The following is a 27,122-nucleotide window of genomic DNA, read 5'->3' on the forward strand; positions in this document are numbered from 1 at the left end:
TGTTGCATGCATGTAGTATATATGCAGTATATATGTAGTATGTATGTTGCATGCATGTGGTATATATGTAGTATGTATGTTGCATGCATGTAGTGTATGTTTGTAGTATGTATGTAGTATGTATGTAGTATGCATGTAGTATGTAGCATGTATGTAGTATGTATGTAGCATGTAGTGTGTATGTTGTATGTATGTAGCATGTAGTATATATGTAGTATGTATGTTACATGTAGTATATATAGTATATATGTCGTATGCATGTTGCATGCATGTAGTATATATGTTGTATGTATGTTGCATGCATGTAGTATATATGTATTATGTATGTAGTATGTATGTAGCATGTAGTATGTATGTAGTATGTATGTAGTATGTAGCATGTATGTTGCATGTAGTATATATAGTATATATGTAGTATGCATGTTGCATGCATGTAGTATATATGTTGTATGTATGTTGCATGCATGCAGTATATATGTAGTATGTATGTAGCATGTAGTATGTAGCATGTATGTAGTATGTAGCATGTATGTAGTATGCATGTAGTATGTAGTATGTATGTTGCATGTAGTATATATGTAGTATGTATGTTACATGTAGTATATATGTAGTATGCATGTTGTATGTATGTAGCATGTATGTAGCATGTAATTTTTTTTTTTTTTTTTTTTTTACATCCAACACATTAGCCGGATGATGGGACTACTACTGTCCCATCATTGGCTAATGTGTCAATCACTGTCATGGTAGCAGGCATCGCCCGATGGGACTTGTAGTCCCATCGGACGATGCCTGCACAGACCCCCGGAGCCTGCACAGACCACCGGCAGGCCGGCACAGCCCCCCGGCAGGCCGGTACAGACCCCCGGGCAGCCGGCACAGACCCCCGGAGCCTGCACAGACCACCGGCAGGCCGGCACAGCCCCCCGGCAGGCCGGTAGACCCCCGGGCAGTCGGCACAGACCCCCGGAGCCTGCACAGACCACCGGCAGGCCGGTACAGACCCCCGGACAGTCGGCACAGACCCCCGGCAGGCCGGTACAGACCCCCGGACAGTCGGCACAGACCCCCCGAAGGCCCGAACTGACGGCGCATCATGATGCGCGCAGACAGCGCATCATGATGACGTCATTTCGGCAGCCAATCAGAGCCACAAAAGTGGCTCATTGCATTTTGGACTTCCGATTCCGGTATCCGATACGAAAAAAGTATCGGTACTCGGTATCGGAATTCCGATACGGCAAATATCGGCCGATACCCAATACTTGCGGTATCGGAAAGCTCAACACTACTAAAGACACTAACTGGGATATACAGTAAGTTGGTGTGCATACAGCATGTAAGTGCATAATCACACTGGCCACTAAGCAGAAAGAACTCAAGATAGAAACGCAATAAGTAAATACCCTGCAGTAAATAAATGGCAATAATGCATGAAGATAATTTAGGGTACTTAGTTAACATAATTTTGATCATTGCTCTGAAGGAGAACAAGCTAACATTGGCTAGAGTAGAATGACCAGCTGACATCATGATGAAAGAGGTAGTTCCACTGGTGTGCTTAATTTCAGTAATTTATCTGTTTGAGTGACCTAGAGGAAATCTGTCAGCAGGTTTTTGCTACCTCATCTGAGAGAAAGAGATCCTGAATCCAACAAAGTATCACTTAGTTTACTGGGTACAGTGCCTCTGACACATTCATAATTTTTAGATTTAGCATGAAGTAAAGTAGATAAAGCTTCCCCGACCACACCAGGCCCTGTATAAACAATGACTATAGACCCTGAACTGCTTATCTCAGAAAGGGGCAGAGATAGACTTGGGCTCATAGCTGTAGTAGTCCAGCAATGATAAACTCCTGGTGCTAAAACAATCATTGCATGTAAACAAAATCAAGGAGCTTGATCAGAGAGCCAGCACTGTGTTTTAACCCCTATCGCATGTTGTCTTCAGATTACATAGCAAAAACCTGCAGACAGATTCCCTTTAAGTGATGATGAGTACATTATCAGGTCATGATGGACATGCAGGATCTACGTTCATTAATGTACAGTTATAATAGCTATGTCTTGCAATGAGCCATGTACAAACATATATGATCATCAAATGACCAGAAAAACATATTTTTACTAATGAAAGTAAAAAACAAGTATCTCTAAAACCAGAGAAATTGATGTTGATAGTATATCGAAAATACAATCGAAAAATCATATAACAATTACATGTACGTGCTTACCCTGTAATCATGTAGAGGTCAGCCAGGACCGTAATTGTGGCTGAGTTCATTGAGCCTTGTGTGCCCTGGCCTTCAAATACATAAAAATCACGCTCCACTGTCAGCTTACTTGCCTCTCTGTCCCCTGCATTGTCAGAGTCTGTTCTCTATTCTTTATGGTCACCTCTGGCCACTTCTGAATAAACAGAGACACAGTCCAGGTGCAACTCAAAATGTAAAACTTTACTTTTATGACTTCGTAGCACATCCAGATGCGTTACAACATTTTCGATAGCTTGTACGTTACACGTTAATTCGTATTTCTCTGCACGCATCTCCCTGTCACACTGCATGCTCCTGGGTCAGATCATTTCCAACGGCTCTTCAGTGTCCTCCCTGTCCATACTCACTGCCTATCGGTGTTCCCTCACCCGTTTCACCTCGGTTCTGAAAGCATCAGCCCAAGCAATGACCTGCCACATGGTGAGCGACCTGCCCTGCTGTGCTGCGGTGACTTCTGTAGGCCCAAGTTCCTGTAGATGCTCTCACTGCTATATCTGATACTATGCTGTCCCATTGGCTCTGGATGGCTGGGTTTCTCCTTAAACGTTGCAGGGGATGAGTGGCTCGGTCATTTAGCCCACCTGAGCACTTCGGGCTACCTATCCCTGTCTCAATCTACCCAGCAAGTATCCCTGCCTTACACCCAGCTAACCTCTCCTACGGTTAACCATTTACAAGAATGAACTCTTGTCCTACACTAAGCACATCTATAATGCCCCCATCTAGTGGCCAAACATATACACTACACTTTCCCTAATCATATATACATCTAAATACCAGATTTTGTACACATATATTCACGACATACAATATATAAACAAAATTATACAAATTTACACACTAAACTGGGTCATGTTTGGAGGTTCATGGCAATTTCTGTAACCCCCTCACATTCATATCATTTTAAAATACCATAATTAACTTTTTCACTTTTCCATTCGCTAGTCAGCTAATACAGATGAACTGTATAATATGAGTCTATTTCATACTAGAAACTCTGTATTAGCTTGATATTTGACCTTTGCTATTCATAAAATGCTCAAAGTGCAATTACAACAAAGCAAAACATTATGATAATACTTACACGTGTTAATCATATTTATTTGATATGTAAGAAAGGAAAGGAAATTACTATAACATTTTGCTTTGATAGAATTGTACCTGGAATATTTTTACTGATGCTGAATTAAGATTTGAGAATTATTTTAACCAAATCAGCTGGAATTTTTCTATTTCCGCTGCCACACATACAACATTGAGTGGTATCCGTGCCGAAGATTTGTAAGGAGATGGACATACTGCCAAAATTCCCCCTTGAAGACACGCATACAGTTGTAATGTGTAATATTTATTAGGGATGGGGTTAATGATTGGGACTAGCCCAGAGAGGGAGGGTCTAGAGTGAAAGGACTGCAACAGTTTCCTGTGAGTAGGTTAGCTATGGCTCAGCCTACTGGAGACAGAAGTAGTAGATAGCGCAATCTGTGACAAAACGCATTGCAGTACAGCCTCGAGTTAGAGGATAGAGAAGTAATGGGCCAGGACAAAACACGGAACGTGAGGCTGAGAGAGTGTTCCAGAGGGTAATTCCAATGTGTCAACAAATGAGAAGCTAAGTAACGGCCATAGTAGCAAAAGTAGCTACCCTAAGGGGAGGATTCTAACTTACTGGTCTGTAGTCATGTTATTGTGGTCTAGGGAAGCTCCTGAAGTACTGTGATGGGTTGTGGTGAAGGCAGAGGAACTAGTTGTGGCAGAAACAAGTGAGCCTAGAGAAGAAAAGGGAGAATATGAGTGAAGATGCAAATGTACTAAAGGGAACATGTGTTAAGTTATGCACTTATGTATTTATTGTACATAATTTCTACCACGTCTTTGTATAGTAAAAGACTGTTTATGTTTGACTGGTTGTCTCCCTCATTGAACATCTCAATATCTGTTCCTGGCCAACCAAAGTCACTGGTATCATGCAGCCTGCAAGGGTGTCGTGCCTCCACAGATGAAGCTCCACACACCCAGCCAGGACCTTCACCTTCATGTAACGTGTTGAGGTGTGAAAGATGAGTACTTCGCCGATGGCTACCGCCCCACAACATATTAAAGATTCATTGAAGCCAACAAGATGGTGAGCTGAACTTTTCTTAATGTGCATTCTTTTGCTATTTATATTTTTGGAAAGAATAAACTATAAGCTATTGGTGTATTTTTGAGGAGCATAGAGGTATCAATTAAAGTGGGATATCCGGAGATGATGTGACATGACACCAAGTCCAAAGCAAAAGGGGGCCTGATGAGATTCATGGTAAGTCAGTGCTTTTAACTGTATTCATGTTTTCATAACACAGATACAGTTAAAGGGGTTCTCCACTACTAGGACAACCCCTTCATGATCAAAATGTTTGGCCCTGATAAAATAATAAAGCTTATACTCACCTCCTATGCCAGCGCCATTTCCACTGCTTCGGAACTCGCTCTCCCTGGGCTCTCGTGTGGTGTTGTGACATGTGACGCCGGCATCACTGTCCCCACTTTTGGACAAATCTAACATGAAGAAGTCTGATCTGCAGCTGATCACAGGTTTCCGCTTCATCTTCGATAGAGAGAGCACTATAACTGTGTTGAGTTGCAAGGGGTACAGTGTTACTCGTTATGGGCACAAAACTGGGGAATGACAATAGCAGATGGAGCTATTAATGTGTATGGCTCTATTTACTGTAGCTTATTTAGAACTGGGTAAAAGTCATGGAATAGCAAAGTGTGAAAAATAAAACATAACTTTTGCTTCACTTATGTAAAAACTCCTTTAGTAGTACAAAAATGAGAACAACTCAGTCTCTCATGAATATAGATTTAAATGAATATACTGCCACAGTGGTGGACAGAGTACCTGTAAACACAATATAGACCAGAAGGAAACATTTTTTGATACATATGCCTAAAAAATGACAATGGTCACTTATAATGCGTATATAATAATTAGGAAAATGTCAAACTGTTTGCTACTGAGGAAATAAAATTGGAAAACTCTCACCCAAAGTTCAGATCCACAGGGTAGATAGGAAATTCCTTCTCATCCCAAACAATTGCCAGACATGATCCTCCTTAGGTCAAAGGAGGTAGAGCTGGGATTAATTAGCCCTTATAGGCCCTAAGGGTATGTATCATAACCCTGTATTCCCCAAACTCACGCCCGTAGAAGGGCAGTCCACAGCTATCACTCAGCTGAACTGAGTCTATAACAGCCCTTAATGCCGCTTGATGCGTTTCTCCTCATAGGTCAACGGGGGAGGACATGTGCACGCTCCATAAAAAGTTAAAGGCTGAATGTCCATTGCCCACCCTTCTAGTATCAGAATAATGAGGCCAAAAGTGATAAGACAACATTTCTGTGTGTTATGTTCTGCAGGAAAAAAATGTGAATGGAAAAAGTTTTCATGGCAGCTTGGGCTAAATGGAGAACAGAAATTAATTACCTTAATCACATCGCATGTTCATGGTGAGTTGCTGTATTTATTTGTGCATAACGTACACATATAGTATACAGCTCACCCGGGTACAACTGGTATCTGCCACTATATGGTCACTGTGCTGTGGTGATACTGGTCGTAGGCTGGTTTCACATTAGCGTTTTTTAGTGCAGCGCATCGTGAGCATCCATGCGCATGCGTCATGCGCCCCTATGTTTAACATGGGGGCGCATGGTCTAGCGTTTGCACGCGTTTGTATGCGTTTTTGTGCACATGCGTTTTTTGTAGCGTGCGCCTAGGCGCGACGGATGCAACCTGTTGCATTTTTAGGCATCCAACCTGTGTCAAAAAAGCATGCGCACGGAATGCGCCAAAAAATCACATTACAGTCTATGGGAACGCAGGGGTGATAATCTGCCCAACTTAGCATTTTCCCATGGCTGGGCTGATGTGGTTTGTGTCCTGGGGGGGCCGCTGGCTGGCGGCGTCCGCTCATCTGGCCGCTTGCCCGCTGATGCGGCCACCGGCGTATTTTTTCCTGCCGCCTGCCGCCGGCCCTTTAAATCTTCGGACACTGCGGCTTTACAGGTGCATGCGGTTGCGTAAGCATCAGTGAGTCAGTGGTCAGGTGCCCTGCACATAGGCGTTAAGAACGCCTGACATTGAACATCAGTTCGTTCTTTGTGGGCGGAGAGAGATCGCTCTGCTCTCCCCGTCGCCCGCCCCTGGCTGCAGCGTGCCGCTGAACATATCAGGATCAGGTCAGGCATCCGGAGGAGCTCCTAGTACCTGTGCGCTCCTGAGGCAATCACTGCTATTCTATTCAGTCAGTGACATCACGCCGGATCTGGGTGAGTGAGTGAGTGTAATACTCCAGTCCCAGACTCGAGTAACTCCCAGAAGAAACACATTTAAATTAAAATACATCAGTCCCCAGCACCTGGTCCTGTAATACTTACAGGTGCTGACCTGGGGCCTGGGCTGATGTATATACATGGGCTGGGGACTGGCTCTGGCTGGGCTGATGTACGATACTATATGATACTCTTTATTGATCCCAAGGGAAATTATGTATGTATATACAGGGGCTGGGGGCTGGCTCTTGCTGGGCTGATGTATGTATATACAGGGGCTGGGGGCTGGTTGGGATGATGTATATACAGGGGCTGGATTTGGCTGGACTGATGTATATGCAGGGGCTGGGGGCTGGCTGTGGCTGGGCTGATGTATATACAGAAGCTGGCTGTGGCTGCGCTGATGTATATACAGGTGCTGGGAGCTTGGGCTGATGTATATGACGCACCCCAGAGGCCGTGGGATACTCGGCGCCGGGCCCATTAACTTCAATGGGAAATGTCACAGTGGCAGTGACCCGGCCCGTGGCCTCAGGCGGTCATTTAAAAGGGGTTTAATTGAATGGGGATAAGGTTTGTGTATTGATTCGTGACGCCAGTTGGAGTGTTCGACTGTAGTATAGCCGACACTGCAGATGATCCCTGGGGGAGTAGATGGTGTTGGCAGTGCAGATATTAAACCCTATCCAACCAGGGCTGTCCCCCAGAGATTGTGATTGAAGTAGAAGGCACGGAGTAATCAGGCAGGAGACAAGGAAAGTCACTTTATCATTTACTGTAGTTCAGGTGCAGTTCAGAGGAGATATTACAATTCTCACCAGGTTACAGTCTGCTCTGGAGAATGGGAGTTATCCTTCCTTCTGTTGTGACTCAGTGTAAGCTTCCTGCTATTCTAATCCCTTCAGTGACCAAGACTTCATTCACATAGTTTGGAACATCTAGTATAGCCTCTACTCACTGTGTTTTCCTCCTCGGGCAACTTGCAGCTTGGTTCCTGTGTAATTGCACAATCCTTTACTGATCCTAGTTTGCGGCAGTCTTCCCGGGGGAAACACTCTGCTGGTGGTTGTATAAACTCACACAGTCTCTCAGCTTACCACCCTGCTCTGAAAGCATGGATGGCTTAGGGGCTGATTCCCTGATGCTTCTTATTAGCTTTACTCCTGGAGGGACCATATGTCATCATGGCTTCTAGGAGCGTTCTTCTTCACTGAAACAACAACTCGGCCCCTCAAACTTAGGGTATGTCTGCAAAGCTCTAAGCTTCAGACAAGTGAGGGAGGTGAATTGTGAGTGTGTGTTGTGGTCTCTAGCAGAGAAAGCATAACTCCCATTGCTCACAAAACACATACAAAACAGTGTACATATTTAACCCTTTTGTGGTGGTAAAGATGCAAGGCGCCACATATATACAGGGGCTGGGGGCTGGCTGTGGCTGGGCTGATGTATATTCAAGGGTTGGGGGCTGGCTGTGGCTGGGCTGATGTATATACAGGGGCTGGTGGCTAGCTGTGCTAATGTATATACAGGGGCTGGGGGCTGGCTGTGGCTGGGATGATATATATACAGGGGCTGGGGGCTGGCTGTGGCTGGGCTGATGTATATACAGGGGCTGGGGGCTGGCTGTGACAGGGCTGATGTATATACAGGTGGTTCTGGGCTCAGTAGGCTGGGGCTCATGATGATATATACAGGTGATGCTGGGTTCAGTGGGCTGGGGCTGGTGCTGATGTATATACAGGTGCTGGGCTCAGTGGGCTGGGGCTGATGATGATGTATATACAGGTATGGGGCTCATTATACTGTATGGAGTATTATATGGGGCACATTATACTGCATGGAGCAATATATGGAAATCATTATTCTGTATGGAGCAATATATGAGGCATGTTATTCTGTATGAAGCGCTATGTGGTGCCCACAATACTGTATGTAGGACTATGTGGTGCCCATAATACTGTATGGAGCAATATATGGGGCTCATTATTCTGTATGGAGTAATATATGGGGCATGTTTTTCTGTATGGAGCGCAATGTGGTGCCCACAATACTTTATGTAGGACTATGTGGTGCCCATAATACTGTATGGAGCAATATATGGGGCTCATTATACCGTATGGAGCAATATATGGGGCTCATTATTCTGTATGGAGTAATATATGGGGCATGTTATTCTGTATGGAGCGCTATGTGGTGCCCACAATACTCTATGTAGGACTATGTGATGCCCATAATACTGTATGGAGCAATATATGGTGCTCATTATACCGTATGGAGCAATATATGGGGCTCATTATTCTGTATGGAGCACTACCTGAACCTGAACGACCTTGCCCCCCTAGTTTTGATCCTGGGTACTACAATGGAAAAGGTGATGTAACTTCTAGATTTGTGGGAGCCGACCACGGAAATCTTCCAGAATCACCAGAACAAAACACCTATGTCACCCATCAGAATGGAGTTGAGTTGCACATGCTCAACCACTGCTTTATTCTCTGTGGGAAAGAGAATTCTGTGCTTAGTTTTCTCCGGCAGACCAATAGAGAATGTATAATTGGGTATCTCAACTCAACGGTCAGACAGATCAAGAAAGTATATCCTCAATAGGTGACAACTTTTTATAATATGAATACCCATTTGAACCTGAGTCCTGGTTCACACTGGATTTTCAAATAGCAATTTTAATTTTCAACAGATGACAAAAAACTTTTTCAAGAAGTTTTTCTAACTTTTGGAAAATAAATTGTTTATAAGAATCCAATTTAAATTTTAATAAAGCCATCATTTCTATTTCTAACCTGTATAGATGTCATCACAATCAGGATAGCCCTTAAGAAATCCTCCAAGACTAAGAGAGGTTAACCGAGAGCTGACTTTATACATTTTACTGCAATAAGTAGGATTACAGTGGACCGAGTAATTGCTCTTGGGTACTTACACTAACCAGCGTTTAAATGTAAATCCAGCTTAGGCCAAAAAGCACAGAAATGAATGCAGTCATACAGCCATGAACACATTAACCCCTGTAGTTCCTGTGACATTATAGTAATGTCGGGTTAATTGTCATGATGGGGCTTATGAAATGTTTGATGTAGGTGAATGACCCTGTACAGCACACATATTGAAGATGAATTTCTTTTTAGACTTTTTTTTTTCTTTTAAATGTTACATATATTGACCAACAGAGGAATAACTGCCAAACCATGAACACCCCAACAAAATCACACCTACAAGAATATTACAACAAAATGCTAGAAATAAAAATGTGTTATTACTAGAGTTGAGCGAAACGGGTCGGTCAAATTCATAAATCGCCGACTTTTGCTAAAGTCTGGTTTCATGAAACAAAACCCGACCATAGCGTGAGGTCGGCCATGAGGTCGGCGACCAGATCGCCAAAATCGCGCTTCAAATGATGCTTCCAGCGCCGTTTTTCAGCCAATGATTGAGGACGCACACTGTGGACAACGCGATGACATGGGCAGCGGTCACCACCATCTTTGAGAAGGGCATGCAAGTGATTGGCTTGCTTTCTGTGGCGTCACAGGGGCTATAAAAGGGGCGTAAACGCCGACAGCCATCTTACTTCTGTCGATCTTAGCATAGGGAGAGGTTGCTGCTGCTGATTCTGAATAAGGGAGAGCATTAGACAGGGAAGAAGAACAAATAAACTGCTTCTGCTGGTAGCGATTTTCACTGTACAACACAACAGTTTGTGTGCAGTAACAGGGGAGGATATATTTTTGTGCATCAACTCTGTTGGTTATTAGGCTGCCTTATAAATCTCCCTGATAGCTGCATTGCTGTTTGCACACTGCTATGCAAACTGCTTTTTTAAAAGCAAAAATACTTTTCTTCCTCTTTTCTGCACAGTTACCAATAGTGTTGAGCGACTTTGGTCAGATCGGGTTTCGTGAAACCCGAATGAAACAAAATTTGTTTCAGATGAAACTGGTCCGACTAGGGCAAAAAAAAGTCAGAGTTTCGTCCGAAAACCGACCCCAATGCAAGTCAATGGGAAATAAAAGTCGTCATTGAGCGGATGACATTCATCCACTCAATGACGACTTTTATTCCCCATTGACTTGCATTGGGGTTGGGTTTCGGACGAAACTCCGACTTTTTTTGCCCTAGTCCGACCAGTTTCATCTGAAACAAATTTTGTTTCATTCGGGTTTCACGAAACCCGATCCGACCAAAGTCGCTCAACTCTAGTTACCAAGCGTTCATTTTTCCACACTTTTGTATGCAGCAGTCCTGCTTATTTGGCTGCCTGCTGCCATACTTGGACTGAGAGCATCATTGTCAGCCTCGTAAAATCTCTAGGGAGATTCAAATTCTCCCCAATACTATATACACCTTGTACTTTGTCATACACCAGCTAATTTCAGCCTGTTAAATTGAGGTGTAATCTATAGTGGGCCTGAGATAATAGTTCAGCCTCCTAAAATCTCTAGGGAGATTCAAATTCTCCCCAATAATATATACACCTTGTACCTTGTCATACACCAGCCAATTTCAGCGTGTTAAATTGAGGTGTAATCTATAGTGGGCCTGAGATAATAGTTCAGCCTCCTACAATCTCTAGGGAGATTCAAATTCTCCCCAATACTATATACACCTTGTACCTTGTTTTACAGTACCATATAGCTGGTGGTGTTTTGGGTACATTTTCCCCAAAATGAGGAAGTATGGTGGAAGAGGCCGTGAACGTGGGCGGGAGTTGCCAGCTGGTACTGATGGTGGTGGTGGTGGTGGATCTGCTGGTAGTGGCAAAAGCACAATAGCACCTAAGGCAGGAGGTGTTGAGCCTGTGTCATCGTCTGGCTCCACAAGGCCTCGAAGGCTCCCTTTTCTGGGAGTAGGTAAACCGCTTTTAAAGCCGGAGCTTCAGGAACAAGTTTTTGCTTACATTGCTGACACAGCCTCCAGCTCTATCGCCTCCTCTTCTGAAGTTTCAAAAAATAAAAGCACTGTGTCGTCAGTGGAGGCTCCTGGTCAGGAACAACACCTTTCCTAGTATCCTTCACCCTACCAAAAGTGAAAGATGTGGCAGGCCACACTACAGATTACTCCATGGAGCTCTTTTCACATACCATGCCTGGGTTATCAAGTCAAATCGTGAATTCCCCAGTCCAAGATGAATCTGACATGGAGTGCACTGATGCACAGCCACTGCTAGAATTTTCTGCTGGTACATTCACTCAGAGCACTACGTTGTCCTCGCAGTGTACTGAGCCAGAATCTGACCCTGATGAAACTCGGGTGCCCCTTCCCGCATACTATACCACCTTACACGGCGACACAGAGGAAGGTGCACATGAAATTGAAGAGGAGGTGATGGATGACCCAGTTGTTGACCCAGATTGGCATCCATTGGGGGAAGAGGGTGCCGCTGCCAATAGCTCAGAAGAGGAGGAGGAGGATCCGCAGCAGGCATCGACATCGCAGCAGCTGTTATCTGGCAGGCCCGTAGCAGTCCAAAAATGGGTTACAAAAACCAAAAGAGTTGCAGGACAACTTGGCCAGATGGTCAAATTAGCACAGCGTGCAAGGTCTCAAAATATCTTCCATAGTAGGAAGAGTGCAGTGTGGCACTTTTTTGAACAAAATCCTAATGATCAGGCAAAGGTTATCTGTTGTGAGTTCATTCTCTGGTTCACCAGTTGTGAGTTCCCCTTCTGGACTCCCTCTGGTGGTGACGGGAGGTGGTGCGGCTGGTTTGATCGGTGGAGATCTGCCACCAGAGAATGAGGATGACGATTGGATCTCAGGATTCTCAGATTGGATTTAAGACAGCCGACGCCCTATTCAGTTGCTGGTGATTCCTTCTGGCTTGTCAGCTCTTGGTTTTCAGCTCTGTTCCAGTCATCTAAAGCTAAGTTTTTCTGCTAATGTTCACACTTGATTTTGTTGGTCTATTCAGGTTTTTTGTGTGGTCTGCCAGCCCCGGCTGGGGGCTGAGCTGAATTTCCACTCTTATTTATCAGTATTTTGCCAATTGGCTTTTTGTCCCTTACTAGTTCGGTCTCTTTTTGCTCTGTCTCAGAATATTTCAGAGTGCTCATATAGTGGGAGAAGTCTAGTGACTTCAGGGCTAATTTTGCTATCAGAAGTGTTGGACATTATTTTTGTAGGGTTTTTTGCAGGTTGCAGATAGTGTCTTCCCTTTCCTTTCCTGTCTAGTTAGTTTGGGCCCCATCATTTGCTCAGCCTATTTTCCTGCCTGTGTTTGTGCCTTCATCTTGTTTCACCGTCAATACATGTGTGGGGGCTATCTATTCCTTTGGGGTCTGCTCTGGGGCAGTTAGTTTTCCCTTTTCTTGCTTTATGCTTATGTAGTCCTCCGGCCGTGACGAGGCGTCTAGGTTCATCGTAGGCACACTCCACGGCTACTGCTAGTTGTGTGGTAAGATCAGGGATCTACAATCTGCATAGTTACCAACCACTCTGGTTTTCTGTGGCTTAGCATGTTTTGCTTTTTTCTCCTTGGTGACCCATTCATAACAGTTATCTGTAAGAAGTGCGCAAAGACCTTTAGCTGAGGGAAAAATCTGAGAAATTTGAATACCAGTTGCATGCTTAGACATTTAACCACCATGCACTTGCAAGCGTGGACGGACTACCAAACCTCACGTACCACATGTGCACCTGCTTCGAATGAAGGTAGTCAGCAAAGCTACATCGCTTCCCCCACTGTAAGCCCACTGGTTAGCACACCACCAGCAGCAAATGTTGAGGTGTCGTCGCAAGGCCAAAGCAGTCAGGGAATCACAATGTTATTGCTACGAAAGACTGAATCAAGGCCATCAGCAAGACCACCAACACATCACCATCACCAACCCTCTCTCAGTCCGCAATGTCCACCATATGCAGCTCTCAAGTCCAGCTCACCCTACCAGAGACTCTGAGTAGGACAAGAAAGTACTCATCCTCTCATCCGCATACCCTGTGTTTGAACGCCCACATTGCCAAACTAATTAGAGATGATGCCCTACCGGTTGGTTGAAAGCAAAGCTTTCCGCGAGCTCATGGCGTACGCAGTACCACGCTATGACCTACCCATTCAGCACTTCTTTTCTCGAAAAGCCATCCCAGCCCTCCACCTGCATGTGAAAGACCGCATTGTCCATGCACCCAAGCAATCAGTGAGTGGAAAGGTGCACCTCACAACAGATGCATGGTCCAGTAGGCATGGCCAGGGCCGTTACGTGTCCATCACTGTGCACTGTGTTAATGTGGTGGATGCAGGGTCCACAGGGGACAGCGGCAGTGGAACAGTGCTGCCTAGCCCACAGTATAGGAAACAGTTGGCTGTAGGCGTTCGACCCTCCTCCTCCTCCAGAAGCGAAAGCTCATCCACAGAGCGCAGTCGCACGAGCACTCCATCCGCAGCTGCAAGTGTTGCACACGAGGTGTCCCACTATCGAACAGCTAGTGGTAAGCATCAGCAGGCTGTGTTGAAGATGATGTGTTTGGGCGACAACTGACACACCGCGGAGGTACTGGCCGGCTACTTGCAGTGACAAACTGAGTCATGGCTGGTCAGTCTACATCTTGAGGCAGGCAAGGTAGTTAGTGATAACGGCCGGAATTTTGTGGCAGCCATAGCCCTTTCAAAACTCAGACACATACCTTGCCTGGCTCACTCCTTGAACCTGGTAGTGCAGTGCTTCCTCAATAATTATCCGGAGTTAACAGCCCTGCTCCATAAGGTGCGAAGACTGTGCTCGCACATCCGCCAGTCGCCCGTACACTCCAGTCGTATGCAGAAGCTGCAGCGATTGCTCCACCTTCTCAAGCACCGCCTAATTATCAACGTTGCAACAAGGTTGAACTCCACCCTGCACATGGTTGAGAGGCTGTGCGAATAGAGGCAGGCTGTAATGCATTTGTGGGAAGATACCCGGGCAGTCAGTTTGAGGGCAGACATGGAGTTGTCTGATGTGCAGTGGTCAAACCTGAAAGACCTCTGTAAAGTCCTTCAGTGTTTTGAGGAATGCACACGGCTGGTAAGCGCAGATGACACCATCATAAGCATGAGCATCCCACTTATGCGTCTGCTCATGCAAACTTTGATGCACATTAAGGAGCCGAGGAGAAAGAGGAAGAGGAGGAGGGAAGCCTTGATGACAGTCAGCCATTGTCTGCTCAGGGAAGTCTCGTGGACGAGGTGGAGGAGGAAGAGGAGGAGGGGGAGGATGATGGGGATGATTATTTAGGGCAGGAGGCTGCTTCTCAGGGGGTAAGAGAAAATGTTGGCATGGCAAGGTCAGGTACAGGGTTTGTGCGTGACTGGAGGGATGTGGATTTGCCAGAAAGTGCTCCTCCACCCAGGAATTCCAGTGCATCATTGACACCTGGAACATTGGCCCACATGTGTGATTATGCCTTGCAGATCCTAAAAAGGGGACCCCCACATTGGCAAAACAGTTCTTTGTGAAGAAAGGGTTGCAGTATCACAGTACCGTGGATCCCATCACCGTTACTCATCTCCATCAAATTGTGATCACAGGGAGAGATGTAGACATGATACTCACTGCCTATCATGATCTGTCAGGTAACTTTGGAGTGCAAAAGACAGAAGCCACTGGCCGTAGGTGCTTCTATTGGATTAGTATGAGAGGACACATTTAAAAATGTGGGCAGGAATGTAACACGTCTGTAAATAGGAAAACTGTGAAAGCTGATGATAAACCACCACTGCATCTCATTGTGAGTCGACGTCCATAACAAATGGAAGCCATTGATCATCTGAGGAGCCCACCCGTGAACCAAGCTGTGCCGCCTGTTTATGTAAGAACCATTTTTTAACTCCATTTAGCCCAGTGACTACCTTGGGCCTAGTACCTGTGTCTACTGCTCAGCAGAGGAGCCCACCTGTGAACCTAGCTATGCCGCCTGTTTATGTAAGCACTATCTGCTACTCAGCAGAGTTGCTCACCCGTGAACCAAGCTATGCCGCCTGTTTATGTAAGAACTGTGTGCTACTCAGCAGAGAAGCCCAGCTGTTAAGCAAGCTACAGCACCTGTGGTTTGGACACTTAATTTTTGCACATTCTTTCTGGAATGCCGGTTAGGCCTAATTCCAGAATTCCGGTGGACCTGCACTTACTGGGAAATCCTCGTTCAAGTTGAAGAATTGGAATCCCAGATCCCCATCACTAACGGGGTTCAGCGGGTTATCCGCACCTGTAAGCGACACACGCTGGTCCTTTCAGTGTAGCGCGCGTGCAGCCCCGGACATGTAAGGGCATGACAGACCTGTTATTGCACGATCTCGCGTACCAGAGCCTCGCATGTCCCTCTAGTAAGCTGGCCGCAGACCACAGGGGCATGCCGGAATCTCGTTCATTAACGGAATTAAGCTGACAAATCGCTAGCACAACTAAAAACGGCCATGCACCACCACCCACAGAATCGAGAAAGCTTGCAATCTGTCAATCCTTTCCGTGGCTTTCATGGTTGAAGTTGCCCGTGTGGAGTCCAATTAAGCTGCAGGCTCCACTCCTTGTGGTGGTGCCCTTCTGGACATTCCTTTAAGGTTCAGCTTTGCAACCATACTGCCCCCGTAAACCAAACACTTTGCCTTCATGGACGCTGTTCCGAGGGTCGTGGGATTAATGCCGCAAAATCGGCAGTTGGCATAATTTATGGTGGGAAGTCCGACGGTATGTGATTGTCTTCAATTTTAGAATTTTAGAATTTTTTTTGTATTTTAGATTTTTATTCCAGCCTTTCTTGACTTTATAAGGGCATGATATGCCTATATCTGAGTCTCCTCCTCCTCCTTTTACTCCTCCACCTCTTTTCTATATGTAGTTGCCATTTTCCATATGTTATTTGTGTCTTCTGAGCATTTTGTCTGCTTTGGGACACCTTTTAAAGTGTTTTGTATGTGTTTTCTATGTGTTTGTATGTGTTTGTGTCTGACTGCCATTGTTTTCAATGGGGTTCGACGGTGTTCGTCGAACGTTCGATGAACATTCGACGAACTTGCCTCCTGTTCGATGAACCGAACCGAACTCGAACACTAGCGGGGTGGCTCAACACTACTCCTGATATATAGACATATATTTTTTATGTTAAACTATGCTATATATACCTGGTATCTGGTGATACTGTACCCTTTCTGCCAGAAAGTCTTCCTCCACCCACCACTCTAAGTGTATCATTGACACCTGGAACATTGGCCCACATGTGTGATTATTTCTTGCGGATCTTCTTTTTATATTGTGGTGTGATCCATCCTGAGCGTGTGAGAGTCTGTGGGTTACTCCTGGAATTTATATGTAGATTTAAAAATTACCCCAACACTGTATACAGCTCTATGCTTGTGATACATTACCCATTTAATGGTTTTTATATTCTGGTCTAATCCAAACTGACCAAGTGAGAGTCTGTTTCTGACTGTAAATAAATACTGAGATTGACAATGACCCCTACACTGTATACAGCTGTATGCTTCAGATCCTTTACCGTTTTATGGCTTTTTATATTGTGTTGTAAGGCTGGTTTCACATTAGCGCTTTTGTGCGCAGCGCATCGGGCGCACCAGTGCGCATGCGCACTGCGCACCTATATTTTACATGATGTGCGCATGGTTTTGCGCATATTTGCGCTTTCGTGCGCATGCGTTTTTTTGTCTTTTGCGCCAGGCGCGTCAGACGCAACATGTTGCATTTTTGGTTCCGCCCTGTCTCTTTAAAACAACGCATGCGCAAGGAATGCGCACGGAATGCGCAAAAACACCACATTGGAGCCTATGGGAGCGCAATACTTGCGCATGGTCTTGCGCACGCTTGCGTTTTTATGCGCATGCGTTTTTTAAATAAACATGACTGAAATTTGGTCTAGACAGTAAAAAAAAAAAAAAAACCAAGGTGATAAAATGGTGTGGGCACTGGGATTCCACAATACTTTAAGGATTGCTCACTAGTGGACACACAGCACAAGCTGCACCAATGTAAGTATGAAAAACCTAATGTCTGGCTGAAATTTCAATACATTTCTATGTACTTATGTCTCTTTTTTTTTTTATTGCAGCATGTCTTCATCTGGTGAAGAATATGTCCCCGGGACAGGGCAAGAGGCAGAAGAAGTGAGTACTATGCTTCCGTATGGATTTGAAAAAATAAACACATGTGATTAATTTTTTCTGTTTAATTTTCAGACCTCATCCTCCATCACGCCACCACCACCGGAGGAACGGCAGGAGCAGCAAGGCCAAGTGCGGGCGGGTAGACGTGATGTAAGTACAGACGGACTGTTTTTTTGTTTTTTTTTTACTTATTTTCTAGTCTGGTTTATTTATTTAATTTTTTTTTTGGTATTTTTTTTTTTTTTTTTTAAATTTTCATGGTTGTTTGTTTGGGTATATGGGCACGGGACTATGGGATGGAGGATATATATGATGGGTATATGGGCATGGGATAGAGGATATGTATGATGGTATATGGGCACGGGACTATGGGATGGCGAATATGTATGATGGGTATATGGGCACAGGCATATGAGATGGCGAATATGTATGATGGGTATATGGGCACAGGACTATGGGATGGAGGATATATATGATGGAATATGGGCACGGGACTATGGGATGGAGGATATATATGATGGGTATATGGGCATGGGATAGAGGATATGTATGATGGTATATGGGCACGGGACTATGGGATGGCGAATATGTATGATGTGTATATGGGCACAGGCATATGAGATGGCGAATATGTATGATGGGTATATGGGCACAGGACTATGGGATGGAGGATATGTATGATGGAATATGGGCACGGGACTATGGGATGGAGGATAATTTTAAATTTCTATAACTAACCACAGTAGTTACTATGCCCGGGCAGCGCCGGGCTCTTCAGCTAGTTTTCGATATTTTTTATTTTAAAATCTTTCAAAGATTAATGTTTGTCTTTCTTTTCTAGGCTCCACAGCGGGAGGAGGACCTCGCCCTGGACAACGACGAGCTCATCCGTCTAGTCCAGGAGCGAGTCCCGTTGTGGGACACCCGTCACCAACTGCACTCGGACAACGTGGTGATCCGGCGGCTCTGGAACGAGGTGGCCGCATCGCTGATGGATGGCTGGGACAACGCCTCTCCCCGGGTCCGCAAGGATTTTCGTAAGTATTTAAATGCAGTGTGATGCAGCAGTGATCTTGGCCGGGATCACCCAACTGTGTGTGATGCTATTAACTCCATGGAGTTTCTATCATCACACACAGTTGGATGATCACAGCCTCCAGTGCATAGTCTTACTTTTTTTTTTTTTTTTTTTTTCCATCACAGTGAACAAAGTCAGAACCCGTTGGCGCTCGATGAAGGACCGCTTCAACAGGGATATCCGTCAGGAGAATAAGGTTCGCAGTGGTGCTGCGGCAAGGACCGGCACGAAGTACCGATACCATCGTGCCTTGGCATTTTTAAGACCGGTCCTTGCCTCCCGAACGTAAGTATTTTCTAGTTGTATTGTGTTTTATTCTGTGCTTTTCTATTCCACAGGAGTTGGCGATTGTTAATTTATGGTAGTAATTTCTTTCTTTTCTTTTCACAGCACCTGGAGCAGCACCCTGCAACCTGGTCCCGAAGCGGTCCTTCATCAAGCTGCCCCGGACCCCTCCCAGCCATCCATCAGCGAGGAAGCACCTTGCAGGTCTGCACCACAGTCATCTGGAGACCAGGAAGCTGGTCGCTCAGGTGTTCCCCTGTCCCAGGTCTCTGCCACTGGTTTTGCGGGCACTTCCCGCCAGCAGCGGCAGAGGACCTTGGACAGGCCTCTCATGCCCGAGTTCGTTGAATTGAGCTCGGTCTTTCAGAGTAGCCTCAAGGCACTCTCCGATAGACTTGAGAGTGGTTTCCTCCTTTTGGACCAACGCTACAAGTCTATCGAGGGTCGCCTTGAGCGCCTGGAAGTCGACCTCGCCAGACCAGCGCATCATTTTTACACCCAAATAGCTCGGGACACGGCGGAACACCTTACCCCTGACCTCCAGTTGACTGTCATGCAGGCCTGCAACAATGCTTTTATGCAGGCTATGCAGCAGAGTAGGATTATGCAGCAGTCAGTGGTGGCATTTCCACCGGTGCCACCACTGACTCGTTTTACAGCATTACCTACTTCTGCTGCATATCACTGCACAGCCACCACACTTCCAAGCCTCGCCGGACACCAATATACCGCCACAAGTCCGAGTGCAGCTGGACACTTACCCGCCAACACCATGCCAAGCGCTGCTCCTGCCTAGCCCACCACTGCTGCCGCCACCACCACTGGATGGCCCGTCGTCACCACCCCTGCCTGTAGCGCCGCCACCACCACCACCAGCGGGAGGACCACCCCGGTATGGACCGCCACAGCCACCACGCCTGCATGGCCCGCCACCACCACCACCACCACCACCACCTCGGAGCAGCATCAGCTGGGGGACCCGCATTCAATATTTACGGCCCCTGCCAGGACATCCACCACCACCAGCATGGCACAGCTGGAACAAGATCCTGGCAGGCGGTCCACAAGCGCCAGGCGGTCCCCCAGCTCCAGCCAGTCCACAGCCTCCAGGCGTTCCAGAGGCTCAAGGCGGTCCAGAGGCTCAAGGCGGTCCAGAGGCTCAAGGCGGTCCCCGGGGTCTAGCCAGTCCTCAGGCTCAAGCGAGGACAGCAGGAAGACGACGGGCCACCGTCCTAAAAAAACTAAGAGGAGGACTCTTACCCTCCCTCCTCCATCACCTCCCACTTCTCAACTTTCCTTGCCTCGGCTCCCTTCCCCCACTTCTTTGGTTCCTCCTTCCCCTAGAACCCCTTACTCCACACAAAGCCGTTCCTCATCCCTCCACACCCCCCAGTTTCCAGCAACTAAAAAATAAGTTAAATAAATGTTAAATTTTTTTTTCAAAATAAAGTTTTCTTATTGTGTCTTTCGCCGCCTGCACACACTGCGCCCTACACTATGGTTTGTTTTTCTTTGCTTTATACCGGATGGTCAGCCATCCAACTCTGTAAGGGATACTATATTTCATTTTTTTTTTTATATATATATATATATATATATATATATATAAATATATATATATAAATAAAAAAAAATGAAATATAGTATCCCTTTCAGAGTTGGATGGCTGACCATCCGGTATAAAGTAAAGAAAGGGAAACCACCAAAAAAAAAAAAAAAATTATATATATAAATAAATATATATATATATATATATAAATAAATATATATATATATATATATATATATATAAATATATATATATATATATATATAAATATATATATATATATAAATATATATATATATATATATATAAATATATATATATATATATATATATATATATATTTATATATATATATATATATTTATATATATATTTATATATATATATATTTATATATATATATTTATATATTTATATATATATATTTATATATATATATATATATATTTATATATATATATATATATATATATAGAAATATATATATAAATATATATATATATATATTTATATTTATATATATATATATATATATATATATATAATTTATATATATATTTATATATTTATTTTTTTTATGGTGGTTTCCCTTTCTTCAATTTAACCTGGGCAGATGAGTAGTGGAGTTTATTAAGACACAGTACACTGGGTACAGGTAGAAAAAAACATGTATTTTATTTTTAACAAACAACAAAACTATTAAACCATTTGATCCTGCCATGCTACACGACCAACATCGGATAAAAAGTAGTCCGCAAATTGGTCCCTCATTTGGGCAACTTCGACTGAGGACCGAAGAGGGTGCTGAGTAAAATCTGGCAAAGGGTTGGCAGCAGGCTCATCCATGTCAAAGTTCGGCCGCTCCTTTGCCATAACAAAATTGTGGAGAACCACGCATGCCTTCACCACCTCATCTACTGTTTCCATTTTGAGATTGATGGCGGTGCTGAGAATTCGCCATCTGGACACTAGAATGCCAAAGGCGCACTCTACAGTCCTGCGAGCCCTCGTAAGCCTGTAGTTGAAAATTTTCTTGCGGTGGTCCAAGTCACGGCTGGAGTACGGCTTCAGCAGGTTTGGGCACATCTGAAATGCCTCATCCCCAACCACCACAAATGGCAGTGGTGGAGTTTGGGTTTGGGGAAGAGGCCGTGCCAGTGGAAAATTGAAATGGTTGCCGTACAACCTCCAGCCCATATCAGAGTTCTTAAAAGTCTGGGAATCGTTGCCCCGTCCGAATGCCCCTATGTCCACCGCCACAAATCGGCAGTCTGCATCCGCAATGGCCATTAGGACTGTGGAAAAGTACTTCTTGTAGTTGTAGTACTCGGAGCCACTTCTTGCGGGTTTTGTGATGCGGATGTGCTTCCCGTCCACCGCTCCTAGGCAGTTCGGGAAATTGCAGACTGCCCAGAATTTCTCCGATATTTGAAGCCACTTTTCGGCAGTGGGCAATGGCAGAAACTCCGGACACAGAACATCCCACAGAGCCCTGCAGGTGTCGGCAACAATCCCGGATAAAGTAGAGATTCCCAGCCGGTACTGGAAATGCAGGGATGAAAGACTCTCTCCAGTTGCCAGGAACCTGCCAAACATAAAAAGAAAAAATAATTGTATTTCTGTCTTGGGTATTACTAAAAACACTGAAAATAAAAAAGTACATGGCCTAACTATTTTGCATGTTTTTTTAATACAACATAGCAAAAAAACATTTTATAAAGGCTTGGGATTAGTACATGACAGAAGAAAAACCATTATGCAAAAAAACAATTTCCCAAAAATAATGTTCAAATTCAATAGCCAAAAAAAACCAAATTTTTTGGACCAAAAAAAAAAAAAAAAAAAAAAAAGCAAAAAGCCAAAAAATATGCAAACATAACAACATACATACCGTAAGGTGACAAGGAGCCTTTCTTCGGGAGGAATGGCACGCCGGAGCTGAGTGTCCCTTCTCCGGATGTTTCATTCAACCATACCCAGCAAGTCAAGGAAGCTTTCCTGGGACATCCATGTATAGTCAGCAAATTTCTCCGGGTTTTCCTGTAGCTCGCTGTACAGCGTGTGATATGCTCCACGGCTTGGCCGGAGTTCGATGATTGGATGCCTCCAAAACCGACGCCGCTGCCGTCTCTGCTGTCTCTCCCTCTCCCTTTCTTGCTGGCAACAAAAGACATACGCCTGAGACAGCGCAATGTCAAGATCCAGCTTGAAGCGGAAATTATCCAGACGCAGGTCCATCTTGACACCGGAAACAGCAGCAAAATCTGATGAATTCAGCAGTACAGGGTCTATAAAACATTCCAATGACACACGCCCACTGGTGACCCATTGGTTGTCAAGGATTTTTCTATTGTGAAATGTCACACCTAAAAACGCATGCGCATAAAAAACGCAACCGCATGCAAAAACGCATGTAAAACGCAAGTAACACTGCGTTATTTTGACGCATCAGCGTGCGCATGAAGAAAAAAAAACGCACATTTGTTTTGCGTTTTTCTTTGCGTTTTTTATGCGCACGATGCGCTGCGCAAAAAAACGCTAATGTGAAACTAGCCTAATCCATACTGAGCCTGAGAGCGTCTTTGTCTGCCTCCTGAAATATATATGGAGATTTAGAATGTTTAAACTATATTATATATACCTGCTATCTGATGATACTGTACCCTTTTTCTACTTTTTATATTCTTGTCTAATCCATACTGAGCCTGTGAGCATCTCTGTGTGACTCATGAAAAATATACGGAGATTTACAATTATCCTTTGACTGTATACAGCTGTATGCTTTTGATACAGTACCATATATCTGATGTTATTTTGGGTACATTTTCTCCAAAATTTGGAAGTATGGTGGAAGAGGCCGCGGACGTGTGCATGGGGAGGCCAGCTGGTACTGATGGTGGTGATGCATCTGCTGGTAGTGGCAAAACCACAATAGCAGCTAAGGCAGGAGGTGTTGAGCCTGCGTCATGGACTGGCTCCGGAAGGCCTGGAAGGCTACCTTTTCTGGGAGTAGGTTAACCGCTTTTAAAGCCGAAGCATCAGGAACTGGTTTTGGCTTACATTGCCGAAACAGACTCCAGCTAATATGCCCTCCTCTTCTGAAGTTTCAAAAAATGCAAGCATTGAGTTGTCAAGTGCTGGCTCCTGGTCAGGAAGAACCCCTTTTCTTGTGTCCTTCACCCCCACCAAAAGTGAATGATGCAGCAGGCCACACTTCACATTAGTTCATGTAGCTCTTTCTCACATACCATGCCTGGGTTATCAAGTCAAATCGTGAATTCTCCAGTCCAAAATGAATCTGACATGGAGTGTGGGTGGCCAGCCAGGGCAGTGGGGTTAATCGGTACCAGGCCCATGCCTCAGAGGGATGTGTCACGGAGGTGGTGACCTTGTCCGTGGCCCTGGGTGTCCATGCAAAGGGGTGAATAATGCCACCTATGGTTTCTGATGAGATTGATCAGCGCTGCAGTGTCACTTCTCTTGGACAGATGTTGTGGTGCAGCTAAGATGTAGAAGCCCTGCACAGGTAGGGCCGTAGTCGCAGGGCAGATGAAAGAGTTGGTAGATGGTGTGCAGTGCAGGATGTAGCAGAGCCATGCGCTAGGCGCAGGAGAAAGATGACAGACACAGTCATGCAGTTCCCTTACCTGTACTTGGTAAGTGCCGTCCAGGACCCAGAGAACAGATGGAGAAGGAGTTGGTCAGCCTGGAAGCAAATTAGTAATTCTCTCTCGGCAGATAGGTAGTGTGGCCTCCGTTCTAGCGCTTATCAGAGGTACTCGCACTACTGAGTTCACTGAAGTTCCCCCTGTTGACTCTCTTTTGGAACTTTCTCGTATGGCAGGCAGTCGCAGCCTTTTCCTTCTGGCTCACACACGTCGCTGCTGGGGCCTCCGAGCCTTAGTTGGGAACAGAGCACTTACAGCTGCTACTTCTTCCGCTTTCTGCTGCAGGACCGTCAGTGTCCTTCCAAACTCGGAGACCGGAATCCGGACCATGCGCTCCAGCTAGGAGTGAGCCTTAATTCTGCTCATCCTCCAGCTCCCCTTCTCACGTCCACACACTTCCCCTTCCCTTCACAGACTGCCCTAACTTACCTTCTCCCGACCACAGAGAGCAGCTCCTCAGCAGTCAGGTTCAGAGCTCTCCCAGCTGCCCTGGAGTGGGAACTTTGTTGTGTGTTGGTTTAACTGCTAGAGAGATACTTCGTTGCTCCCAAGCATGACATCACACTCCATAGGATGAAGGTAATGCCAATGTGGCGACCGTACTCCTAGGGGCGCCACAAGTGCACTGATTCCTAGCCACTGCTAGATGATTCTGCTGGTACATTGACCCAGACCACTACATTCACTTCGCACTCTACACAGCCAGAATCTGACCCTGATGAAAATCAGGTTCCCCTTCCCGCATACTATACCACCTTACACGGTGACAGAGGAAGGTGTAGATGAAAGTGCAGGTTCCTTAAGCAGGTGAGGGGGGCATACTCATGGTCGACGGCACTGGCACAGGGCCCCTCATAGCACACAAAAGTGTCTCTGCCGGTGGGACACACTGCCATACTATGAGGGGCCCTGTGCCAGTGCCGTCGCCAACGAGTGGGCCCCCCCTGCTTGCTCAAGATCACAGCACTTGCAAAGTTGAAATACTTACCTCTCCCTGCTCCACCGCCGTGACATCTTCCGCGTTTCCTGACAGTGACATTCTGGTCAGAAAGCGCGATGACATCACGTTTGTACGCCATCTGCCTAAACAGTCCAAGTGCAGAGAGATGGAAGATGGGGACGACGAGGAGTCCAGAGTACAGGGATTCCCTAGTGAGGAGACTTATTTAATTGTTTTAAAGTTTGAGAGCAATTTTTGGGAGCACTATACTCTGGAGAATGATTTCTGGGGCCCAACATACACTGGAGCATTACAAAGGTGGACATCAGACACTGGAGCAGCATTTACAGGGCCCATTATACACTGGAGCATTAGAAATGGGGCCCATTATATATGGAGCATTATTTGGGCCAATAAGACAGTGGAGCTTCATCCATGGTGAACAACATATACTGTAGTATTATGTGGAGCTCATCATATACTGTATCGAACATTATATGGGACCAATGATTCTGTATGGAGAAATATATGGGCCTCATTACTCTGTATGGCGCACTATGCGGTGGCCATAATACTGTATGGAGGAATATACTGTCCGTTTTTGGAGCTATTGGAGTATTTAAAATGGATATCAGTCATGTGATGTAAGAAGTGAAGTATTTTTCATTGTACTATACCGCTATTTCTCTGCCGTATCAGAGGATCATGAATTGTGGCATGTGTTAAAGGAGCCCAGTGACACTCTTTGGCCCTGGGCCCAGGAAAATCTGGAACCAGCCCTACCCCCCTCCCCACAACTTTAGCCAAATAACCCCCAGTTTTCAATGTCTAACTATTATTATAAAGTAAATTAAGGTTGACAAGCTTAAGTAATAAGAATTGATGTTTTTGGCATTAAAATGGGCACTGTAGGTGTGTTTCCTGTCCTCCACTCACTGCCGACTTTTCTTCCCCATTGACTTGCTTTGGGTTTCGTGTTTCAGTCGGCCTTCGACTTTTCATGATAATCGGCCGATTACGTTCGACCCGACTTTTGCGAAAGTCGGGTTTCATGAAGCCCGACTCGACCCGAAAAAAGGCAAAGTCGCTCATCTCTAGTTATATCCAAAAATGAAAGCAAGAAATACTCAAACCTCGCACCCTGTCAAATAGTACATTCAGGAGATATTTTATATCGAAGTGCAGAAACAGATGTTGTAGAGCATGGTTCTAATAATTTCTTTAAGAAGAAACTGTAAATATATGTGTCAACATCTTGGTTATCAAGGGGGGTGCTATCCTGCTATTACAGACAAATAATGTGATCTGGGACTAAGGGCCCCGTTACACGCATCAATGTCCCAGCGATCCCACCAACGATCCAACGTGGATGGGATCGCTGGGACACAATTAGCTGATCGCTGGTGAGCTGTCACATAGACAGCCCCTCCAGCGATCAGGACCAGCGAGCAAGCTGGTTTCCAATGTAAACAGCGGGTATCTAAGAGCCGCGCAGCTCTTAGACACCCCCTGTTTACCTTGGAAACCAGCGTCGAGCGTCGCTGATCGCTGATCTCTCGCTGCCACACGCAGCGATGCGCGCTGGCCCGCGGGAGTCCAACGATCAAAAAACAGCCCAGGACGATGGAGCGCGATCAGCAATACCCGGCAGGGGGGCCGGTCGCTGATCCATGTCACACACAGCGATGTCGCTGGCGAAATCGCTGTGGCATCACAAAATCAGCGATCTCGCTGTGTGTGATGGGGCCTTATATGATGGGAAACTTTACAATTAGGTAGATTTGCCATTCAGACATCTGAGATAGATGGGTGACCAATTTTGAAGTTAAAAAGTGGTTAATGGGGTCATACTCACACACAATTTGGCACTACCCTTGGGTCTTTTAACTTGTGCCTTGGGTG

The sequence above is a fragment of the Dendrobates tinctorius genome, unplaced genomic scaffold (assembly GCF_039654945.1).
Source record: "Dendrobates tinctorius isolate UK_male_01 unplaced genomic scaffold, ASM3965494v1 ptg000223l, whole genome shotgun sequence".
Classification (NCBI taxonomy): domain Eukaryota; kingdom Metazoa; phylum Chordata; class Amphibia; order Anura; family Dendrobatidae; genus Dendrobates; species Dendrobates tinctorius.